The following is an 11306-nucleotide window of genomic DNA, read 5'->3' as shown; positions in this document are numbered from 1 at the left end:
CCAAAGCAGGGGACCCCGTCTCCCCCACTTCTACCTACCTCCTCGTGCCAAAGACCCCATGGGTCATCAGCTGGCCTGGCTCGAGGGCCAGGAGCCGGCCTGGGACCTATTTCATGTTGTGTGTGTCCCAGAACCAGAGGCAAGCTTCATATTTTCCCACTGACGTCACCCGGCATGGTTTGAATCTGAAGTGACTTCGAAAGCCTCAGAGACATAATTGCAGTTGTCTTTGCAAAGTGAAATCAGATGGTTTTTCCAAACCTCCCCAGCCCCTGCCTCTTCCCCCCACTCCCTCTCGCCCTCTCTCCTTTTTATTATGTTCCTTGGACCACGTCCAGGTGTTTCCTGCAATAGCAACCCTCCAAAAATTACAAAAAAAGAGCAAGAGCGCGGCTTCCTGCCGGCTCGGGTGGAAGTGGCGACGTGGCAGGGCGGGGGCGGCAGCCACCGCTTCAGGCCAGCAGGAGGCAACAGGCTCCAGCCAGGCCACAGGTCCGGACACCCGCAGGACACGGCTGCAGGGCCACGGGGTGCTGGGGGCAGCCCCCATCCCTGGGTGCGGGGCCCTGGCCCAGCCGCGGGCCGAGCGCAGGCCATAGCCTGGGGAAGAGCAGGGCAGAGCGTCCAGACCAGGCTCTGGGCTCAGGCTGACCCGGGTGTGATCCCAGCTCAGGGGCTCATACACGTGGCCCGCGTCTTCACAGAGGCTGGGTGCCTTAATGACAAGCAGCCTCTGTCCAGGGCTGGCATCGGGGACCACCTCGCCTAGACCAGCTCACCTGGAGGCTGGTCCACAGGGCCCACAGGAGGAGGGGCTTCGGAGCCTGGAAGGAGACCGAGCATCCCTCCTGGAAGGAGGCACAGACGGGGAAGGTGTGTCGGGCGGGGATACCCTTGGAGCAGCGGCCTGGCCAGACCCACTGCTGGGGCCCGAGGCACCTCTGGGAGAGCTGGCACGTGAGGACCCCTGGATGACCCCCGAGCCTTAGTGAGGGCAGCACAGAGGCAGCCCCTGAGCCAGGGGAGAAAGAGCCAGATGCTGCCTTTGGAAGTGCCGCAGCCCCACCCAGCCCCAGCGCTCCCCCTTCCAAGACGACTCAGAGTCTGCACACAGATGCAGAGTCCAAAGTCTTACCAGGCAGCGTCACCTCTGTCCTGTGTGCCTCTAGGTTCAGAATGGGGTGGGGTGGACGGGGGAAGGCCATGCTGACACCTCGGTCAGCAGGACCCCCCCCTCAGGGAGGGCCCCCCAACCTGAAAGAGTTTGGCTCTCCCCAGGACTGTAGGATGCCAGGTGGATGCCCGGTGGGCAGAGCTGGGGACCTGGACAGGGGAGCCCTCAGCAAAATGACCCAGGGTCTGAGGGTGTCCTACAGGGCCTGCTGGACATGAGCCTGACTGCTGGGGGTCGTGACAGAAATGGGACGGATGCCCCCCCACCGGCCTCAGGGCCAGTCAACAGGGCCTGGAAGGACTCACAAAACCCAGCCAAGCTACTAAGCTCCTGGTTAACGTTTATTAGGGAGAAAGGACTGATAAAAACCAGCCAAGGGGGCTTCCCTGGTGGCACGGGGGTTGAGAGTCCGCCTGCCGATGCAGGGGACGCGGGTTCGTGCCCCGGTCCGGGAAGATCCCACATGCCGCGGAGCAGCTGGGCCTGCGCGTCCGGAGCCTGTGCTCCGCAACGGGAGAGGCCGCGGCGGTGAGAGGCCCGCGTACCGCAAAAGAAAAAATAAAAATAAAAAACAGCCAAGGGAAGGTCCGCGTGCCGCAGATCCAAGAGATACCAGACACCAGCCCCTCCTGCTGGACGTGTGATGTCATGGGTGAGGGTCGCCAGCCAGGGAAGCCCCCCTGAGCTTTGGTGCCCAGGTTCTCGTTTGGGGTGGGTCACGTAGACACGGCTGACTGCCCACGTGGGTGACCTTAGCCTCCAGCCCCTGCAGAGGTCGAGCTGGTACCGTGGGTCCCTAGGCCCCCCATAAACCCCATCATATCCCAGACTCTGTGGCTGGGCCCAGGGCCCCCCAGGTAGACAAAGATGCTCTTATCGGCAGGACATCCCAGGGGCACAGAGGTCCCCGCGGGCAGCCACCGGGCCAGGGCCTGATCTTTCCTGAATGTGCAGCGTGTGGGCGGCCCAGGTCTGCTGAGTTAACCCTTTACTGCACAGTGACCGTGACCCACCATGCACCATATTGGGAGGCAGTCTCTGCCCAAATGAGGCCAGGTTGGGGGGGCGAGAGGAGGAGAAGCATCCGGCAAAATTACAGCCCCTGCCGGACACATGGTAGGCGCGGGGGCAAGGATGGCGCCGCCGTCACCTCCATCTTACAGGTGACGGAACAGAGGCTGGATGGGGGCACGGAGCCAGACTGTTCCGGAGCCCGAGTCCAGACCCAGTCTCACACGCAGCCGGCCCCTCAGCAGAGGGGGCTGGGCCCACGTCTCGGCGACCCTGCCATGGGCTGGGACTGGCTGCTGGACCAGCTTCCTCTCCATCACCCGAGGGGTCTTCCCTCAACCCCAGTGACGCAAGCACCCTTCACAGCGGGCCCTGCTAGACCCTCCCAGGACCCCCGAGAGGAACGACCTGGACCACTTCAGTCTCAGAATATGCAGCAAGCGTCTGTAAGGGCGGAGGGTGATGCTTAACCCCCCAGAATGAAGCCCCGAAGCTCGGATTCCAGACAACAGAGGAGGGAGGTTTGGGGAAAGGGAGGCCTTCCTGCTGCTCACGCCCACCCCCCGGAACCACAGAGCGTCGATTCCAGATAAGCCCCCACTTTGTACAGAAAGGAAAGCTGACCCCCCAGAAAGCAGAAGGGGTGTGCCCCTGGCCACGCAGAGCTGTCACAGCCCTCGGCCGCCCCACACTGGTCACCTCTCCAGAGACGCCCCTGATGCAGGTTTCATCTTTTGATTCTTTGTAGAAACATTTTGGAAGATTCGCATCTAAAGGTTTTTAGGAACACGGCAGCTTTCCAGGCTGGTCCCTGGGCATGGCCATGGGTACAGGCAGCATCTAAGCAGCCCTGCAAAGCAGCCTCGCCTGGGACCCCAACAGCAGCAAGAGGCATTTCCATTAGACCTAACGAAGACGACCCAAGCGGTAGCCAGGAGATCATACCCGGTTACAGACAAGTTTTGGGAATCCCCACCTGCACCTCCTTCCTGTAACACCTATGTGAAAGTTCTGGAAGGCACAGGCACACACAGTGGCCTCATAAAACAGCAGTAGGACCAGATAATACTGTCCAATGGCCTGGCCAATACAGCTAAGGTCTATGGCCTGCCTATTAGTAGCTAAACCTCTAGACCTTGGTGTTTGGAGCTAAAAGATGGCAAAATATCAGCACTGGCCCACGGGCAGAGAGAAGAGGATTTAAACCAGCGGTTCCTTTAGGAGAACCTGGTGGGAGGTTATTGAAAGTCCACGATTTCTTCAGACCCTACCTGGGCAACAAGGAATGAAATTAGAAGATTTTCTTTTCCCTACTTTGCACCCAAAGAACTACTATTTTCCTTTCAGTGCCCAGCTCAAATGCCACCTCCTCTGGGAAGCCTTCCAGCCCCCTCCCCCCTTGGCCGCCCCCTCCTCTGAATTTCCACAGCACCTTGGGCGTGGCCTCCTCCTGGCCCAGATCAGCCCACATGGGCTCCCCTCCTTACATGCAGCCCCAAGAGAAAGTTCTAGATTTTCACTCTCCAATATGCCAGCCACTGGCCACATGTGGCTTTTGAGAGCTTGAAGTGTGGCTTGTACAAGTGGGGATGATGTGCTGTAAGTGTAAAATATGTACCAAATCTCAGACTTGGTACCCCAAAATGAGTGTAAAATAGCCCGTTAATAATTTTTAGATTGCCCACACGTTGAAATAATAATAGGTTGACACAAATGGGACAGACTCTGCTCTCCCCTGAGCCAGCCCAGGGCCTGGCCCGTGCAGGTTTCCAGGCAGTGTTTGCTGAATGAATGAACAGATGATGGGGTGCTCGGATGCCATTGCCTTTGCCCTGGAGCCTCAGACTCACCCCAGTGTGACCCATGGCCATCCTGTTAAAACACAGACGATGTGTGAAGGGTTTTTTTTGGTGGTACGCGGGCCTCTCACTGTCGTGGCCTCTCCCGTGGCGGAGCACAGGCTCCGGACGCGCAGGCGCAGCGGCCATGGCTCACGGACCCAGCCGCTCCGCGGCACGTGGGATCCTCCCGGACCGGGGCACGAACCCTCATCCCCCGCATCGGTAGGCGGACTCTCAACCGCCGCGCCAGCGGGGAAGGCCCTGTGTGAAGTTTAAACCATAGCCCCCTCCTCTGGAGTCTACACCCACCCCGCGCCCCAGGCAGTGTGCGCCTGGCCCTGCGCTGGGCCCCAGGGCGCGCGCTGGGGAGAAGATGGGGGCGCGCGCGCTGAGGGGGAGGCGGGGAGCCCCAGTGAGTGCGCGGTGTCAGAGGTCTGCAAGCATATGCCCTTGGCTGCGCCTGCAGGCTCACAGCGGGCTGCGCAGGCGGCGGGGAGGCTGGGTGCCAGCCTTCTTCTCAGGCCAAAAGTCTGCCAGGCCGAGCTGGAGAAGGAAGCCGGAGGCTGCCATGCCCTTCCCTGGGTCTCTGCGGGCTGGCTCCTCACTGAGGCCCGGCCCGAGCACGCCGTCTAGGTCGTCTCCCAGACACCCCCTGGGGCTCCCCTCCTGCCCCACCGCTTGATTCCACAGAGTGCTTAGCTGGGACCAACGGCCCTGGTACCCAGATGCGGGCGCTCGATGCCCTGCGTGGGCTCCTGGCTCATCCGTAACCCCCCTTCTCCTCTGTCCTCACTCTGAACTGGGAAGGTGCCCGCCTGAGGCTTTCTACAGGCTCCGGGGAAAAGCTGGGGGTGTAGCACTGGGGTCCAAGGTGGTCAAAATTCATCATCGCTTCTCACTCGACAAGGTCTGGCCACAGAGGGAGTTCCCACTGGACCTCGTCTGGGACCAGCTGGGGGCGGATGTCCCAGGCCCCTCCACTCTTCCACCGGTGATCTTCTGCATTCTGTGTCGCCCCCCTGCCGCCCACCTCGGCAGGCAGCCACTGCACCCTCCCCGGTCCGCTCTCCTCCACCATGGGGTGGGAGATGATCGCTGCCTTTGCTCCTGGTTGTGAAAGTTCGCTCTCTTCTTTTTTTTCTGCTCTGCGTTTCCAGAACAGGACGTGGGAAAGAAAAGCATTTGGGGAAAAGGAGGGCCCCTCAGCCAAGATGAAACCAGAGATGCTGGTATGGGGCCCCTGGCTACTTCCACTGTCTGGCACAGTCCATTTGGGCAGCTCCGCGGCCCCAGGCATGGGGGACAGAGTGTGGAGGGACAGCACCTGTCCATCACATAGCAGCACGCTGCTGCATGGGCCCTGGGAGAGGGAGGGCTGGAGGCGGTTGCCAGGGAGATGCCAGGGCTTAGCCAATCAGCACCGGCCACCAGGCTTGGTGGTGGGGTGCACTCAGTGGGGCAATGCTGTCCTCTGCTGGTGGAAGGGGGAGATAGCAGCCCAGCCCCATCTCTGCCATCATGCTAGGTGGAGGCACCTGCTGATGTTTTCCCCTCATTCTAGGTACATTAAAGATACCCAGGTAGGCATGGGTCTCTCTAGGGGGGGAGGCCGAATACCTCCCTTTGTGATGAGTTTCACAACCATCCTGAACTCCAAGGAGGTTATTTTTATTGGAGTCACCCTCTCCTGCTGCCCCACAGGTCAAAGAAAGCCGTTGGCAGGTAATAGAGAGATCACGAAAAGCCTCTTTCCTTGAATCTGACTTAATTCGAAGTTATAATCCACAGAGTTCTGTGCACAAAGATAGGCTTTATTGAACTGGCTCCATCAGTAAGTTATTTGGGTTTGGTAAACCCTAAAGTTGCAGAATAGAGGAACTTTCCGCTTGGACTTAGAGAGCGCCACCCACTGTCGACCCAGAGAATTGCAACCCAGCTTTACAAGCTGTTGTAACTCTTAGAACAGAAGGGCCGCAGGCTCTGTGAGTGGGGCGGCTGGAGGGGTAGGAGAGGGTGTCCAGGAACTGGTGGGGTTTCTAGAGCCCTAAGAGGTCGTGGCGGGACCAACAGAAAGAAACCACCAAAGTCAGGATGAGTAAGTGAAGTCAGCTAGCTCCGGACCTTTAAGCCAGCTGCCCTGTCACACATTCCAGCTCACCCATGGACACAGCTACACAGAGGCAGTGGTATCAGGCTGGCAAGTGCACAGCCTCCACTCTCCAAAAGCTGTGGCAGAACCAACCCATCAGGCATCTGGATCCTTCTCAACACAGTGCCCCAGGCATCCCCTGCTTTTGACTGGAAAGGGCAGACAGCTGGCCCTGGAGATGAACAGCTCAGAACAGCCCCTCAATCCACATTCTTTTGCTCCTAACTCATTTGTTTGCTTTGTGGGTTTGGGGGGGGGTTGGGGGGTATATTTCTTGTTTTTTTAAATTAAAATCTCACTTATCTGTTGCACCCAAAGTTCACTGGATTTGTACTCCCTGGCAAATTCCTGGACCCTTTCCTTCAACTAGTCCCACCAGGGCCCTCTGAGACCTCAGGGCCCTCCAGCAACCCCGATATCTTGGTCCTCTACCCCCTGGGAAGCCTCCTGAGGCCCAGAGGAGCCCACCTTCTACACCCACCTCCCGCCCTGTGACATTCTGCCCCAGAGTGGGGAAGCTGATGTGTGTGACTCCAGACCCCAGGGGCAGGGTGGCTGAGGCCCAGGATTGGGTTCCGGGGCTGCCACCACCAGCAGGGCCCCGAGACACTGCCACGGAGGCTCTGAAGAGCCCACTTCCTGTTCCGTAAGGATGCTCTAATCTCCCCTCCCACGCCTACCTCATCCAACCCCAGACAAACCAGAAAACCTTGCCTCCCTATTGGGAAAGCACGCCCACCCCCTAGACCTGGGGCGTCTCCAGCCCAGGTCCTGCTGACCTAGAACATGATTGGGGGGTGATCTCCTGGAGAGCTGGAGTTTGGGCCCCAAGGGGTAACATATGGTGTGGCCTGGGTGTCAAGCTGAGCCTCCTGCCCCCCTGCCATCCCTGGTGCGTTCACAAGCACTGGGCCTGGAAGCCGGACCATGGGCCTGCCGGGTGGGCACCGGCTGTGAGATGGCGCCGGTTTCCGCCCAGCAGCCCAACCCTCCCTCGCCCGAGGCACCCGGGCTCTCCCCTGTCAGCTGAGTTTGGGGCCTTTCAGGTTGAAACACAAAAGCTGAGCCACTGGATGAAAACTTGTCCATGTGGTTCTGTAACTGGGGTCATGCCCATTCCCGGAGAGCTTTCATTGCTGGGGAAGGGGCTCAGGCACATACAACAGAGACCCTAGTTAGTGACCTTAGAGGGGTAGGAGGGAGTGGGGAGGGAGAGAGGTGAGGGAGAGCCAGTCAGCCCAGCAGGTCAGCTCTTCAGCCCCCTCCCATCGCCAGAGCCCGGCAACCCCCCATCATGCTCTCTCCCTCCATCTCTCTCTCCCCACCCCCTCCTGAAGATGGGACATTACACACAGGCTGGATATGGAATCTCTCTGGAACAGCAACGTCCTTATTCACAACAGCTGGGCTGTCTCACAAGAGACCTTCAGTAAACACACTGGTTTCTGTAAGTCAGTACTCAGGCCACGGATTGTGACATTTTTTATGTATATATGCTGCTTTAATTTTCTAAATAAACTTTTTTTATTTTAGAATCGTATTAGATTTACTGGATTGTTGCAAAGATAGTACAGGGAGTTCCCACAGACCCCTTGCCCAGCTTTCCCTAATGCTAACTTGTTCATCTCACATTCATACAGTACATTTGTCGTAACTGATGAACCAGTATCAATACGTCACTAAAGGCAACAGCTCAGAGATATTGAGGGTTCGGTTCCAAACCACTGCAATAAGTGAATATCACAAGAAAGCAAGTCACAGGAATGTTTTGGTTTCCCAGGGCATATAAAAGTTATGTTTACACTGTACTGTAGTCTATTAAGTGTGCAATAGCATTAGGTCTAAAAAAACAATGTATAAACCTTAATTTAAAATATTTTATTGCTAAAATATGCTAAGCACCATCTGAGCCGCTGGTAAGCTGTAATCTTTTTGCTGACGGAGGGTCTGGCCTGGATGCTGATGGCTGCTGGCTGATCAGGGTGGCGGTAGCTGAAGGTTGGGATGACTTCGACAATGTCTTAAAATAAGACAACCATGAAGTCCGCTGCGTTAATTGACTCTTCCTTTCGTTAACGATTTCTCTGTAGCGTGCAATGTTGTTTGCTAGCATTTTACCCACAGGAGAACTTCTTCCAAAATTGGAGTCAATGTATTGAAACCCTGCTGCTGCTGCTGCTGCATCAGCTAAGCGTGTGTAATATCCTCAGTCCTTTGCTGTCAGCTCCACAGTCTTCACTGAACCTTCACCAGGAGTAGGTTCCATCTCAAGAAATCCCTTTCGGTGGCCAAAAAGCCCATGAAAAGCTGCTCAACATCAACGAATGATCAGAGAAACGCATATCAAAACTACAATGAGGGATCACCTCACACTGGTCAGAATGGCCATCATCAAAAAATCCACAATCAGTAAATGCTGGAGAAGGTGTGGAGAAAAGGGAACCCTCCTACACTGTTGGTGGGAATGTAAACTGATACAGCCACTATGGAGAACAGTATGGAGGTTCCCCAAAAAACTACAAATAGAACTACCATAGGACCCAGCAATCCCACTACTGGGCATATACCCTGAGAAAACCATAATTCAAAAAGAGTCGTGTACCACAATGTTCACTGCAGCTCTATTTATGATAGCCAGGACATGGAAGCAACCTAAGTGTCCATCGACAGATGAATGGATAAAGAAGGTGTGGCGCATGTATACAATGGAATATTACTCAGCCATAAATAGAAACGAAATTGAGATATTTGTCGTGAGGTGGATGGACCTAGAGTCTGTCACACAGAGTGAAGTAAGTCAGAAAGAGAAAAACAAATACCGTATGCTAACACATATGCTGGAGAAGGTGTGGAGAGAAGGGAACCCTCTTGCACTGCTGGTGGGAATGTAAATTGATGCAGCCACTATGGAGAACAGTATGGAGGTTCCCCAAAAAACTAAAAATAGAACTACCCTATGGTCCAGCAATCCCACTCCTGGGCATATATCTGAAGAAAACCATAATCCGAAAAGATACATGCACCTCAACGTTCATTGAAGCACTATTTACAATAGCCAGGACATGAAAGCAACCTGAATGTCCATCGACAGAGGCATAAAGAAGATGTGGTACATATATACAGTGAAATATTACTCAGCCATGAAAAGGAATGAGATAACGCCATCTGCAGCAACATGGACAAACAGAGATTATCATACTAAGTGAAGTAAGTCAGACAATTATACCACTCATATATGGAACATAATTTTTTAAAACGATAGAAATTAACTTAATTACAAAGCAGAAACAGACTTCTAGATATCAAAAACAAATTTATGGTTACCAAAGGGGAAACATGGGGGTGGGGGCGTGTATAAATCAGGAGCTTGGGATGAACATACACACACCACTATATATAAGACAGATAACCAACAAGGACCTACTGTAGAGCACAGGGAACTCTACTCAATATTCTGTGATAACGTGTAAGAGAAAAGAATCTGAAAAAGAATGAATATATATATATATATATATATATATATATATATATGTACATCTGAACCATTTGCTGTACACCTGAAACTAGCACAACATTGTAAATCAACTTTACTCAAATAAAATTAAAATTTTTTTAAAAAGCAAAAGATATGAGATTGAAGTTGGTAGATGCTAATAGGTAAAGCATGAGTTTAGGGCAAACGTCAGCAAACTAAAACCCACTGTCTCCTTTTGTAGATAAAATCTTATTAAAACACACACACTCACAAAAGACATCACTTCCTTTGCTCATCCGTAAGAAGCAACTCCTCCTCTGTTACAGTGTTATGACGAGCTTGCAGCGGTTCCGTCACATCTTCGGGCTCCACTTCTCATTCTAGTTCTCCTGCTGTTTCCACCACATCTGCAGTGACTTTTTCCACTAAAGTCTTGAACTCCTCAAAGTCATCCAGGAAGGTTGGAATCAACTTCTTCCAAACTCTCGTTAATGCTGATATTTGGATCTCTTCCCATGAATCATGAATGTTCTTAATGGCATATAGAATGGTGAGTCCTTTCCGGAAGGGATTCAATTTACTTTGCCAGATCCATGAGAGGAATCACAGCTTATGGTAGTGATAGCCTTCCAAAATGTATTTTTTAAGTAATAAGACTTGAGAGTTGAAATTACTCCTTGATTCAGGGGCTGCAGAACGGATGTTGTGTTAGCAGGCAAGGAAACAACACTGATCTCATCGCATATCATCTCCATCAGAGATCTTGGCTGACCAGGTGCATCATCCATGAGCAGTACTATTTTTAAAGGAATCTTTTTTTTCTGAGCAGTAAGTCTCAACAGTGGGCTTAAAATATTCAGTGAACCATGTTGTAAACAGATGTGCTGTCATCCAGGCCTTGTTGTTCCATTTACAGAGCACAGGCAGAGTAGATTTAGCATAATTCGTATGGGCCCTTGGATTCTGGGAATGGTAGACGAGCACTGACTTCAGCTTAAAGTCACCAGCTGCACTAGCCCCGAATGGGTGAGTCAGCCTGTCCTTTGAAGCCAGGCATTGACTTCTCCTCTCTGGCTATGGAAGTCCTGGATGGCGTCTTTTGCCTATAGAGGCTGTTATGTCTACATAGAAAATCTGTTGCGTGGTGTAGCACCTTCATGAATGATCTCAGCTAGATCTTCTGGATAACTTACTGCAGCTTCTCCGTCAGCACCTGCTGCTTCACCTGGCACTTTGATGTTACAAGACGGCTTCTTCCCTTAAACCTCTTCAGCCAACGTCTGTCAGCTTCAAAATTTTCTTCTGCAGCTTCCTCGCCTCTCTCAACCTTCACAGAATTGAAGAGCGTTAGGACCTTGCTCTGGATGAGGCTTTGGCTTAAGGGAACATTGGGCTGGTCTGATCTTCTATCCAGGCCACTCGAACTTTCTCCATACCAGCAATAAGGCTGTTTTGCTTTCCTATCATTCATGTCTTCACTGGAGCAGCACTTTTAATTTCCTTCAAGGACTTTCCTTTGCCTTCGCACCTTGGCAAACTGGTACAAGAGGCCCAGCTTTAGACCTGTCTCAGCTCTTGACATGCCCTCCTCACCAAGCTTCGTCATTTCTAGCTTTTGATTTAAAGCGAGAGCTGTGCCACTCTTCCTTTCACTTG

This window comes from Kogia breviceps, chromosome 8, assembly GCF_026419965.1.
Source record: "Kogia breviceps isolate mKogBre1 chromosome 8, mKogBre1 haplotype 1, whole genome shotgun sequence".
Lineage (NCBI taxonomy): Eukaryota > Metazoa > Chordata > Mammalia > Artiodactyla > Physeteridae > Kogia > Kogia breviceps.
Note: the sequence above shows the minus strand (reverse complement) of the source record.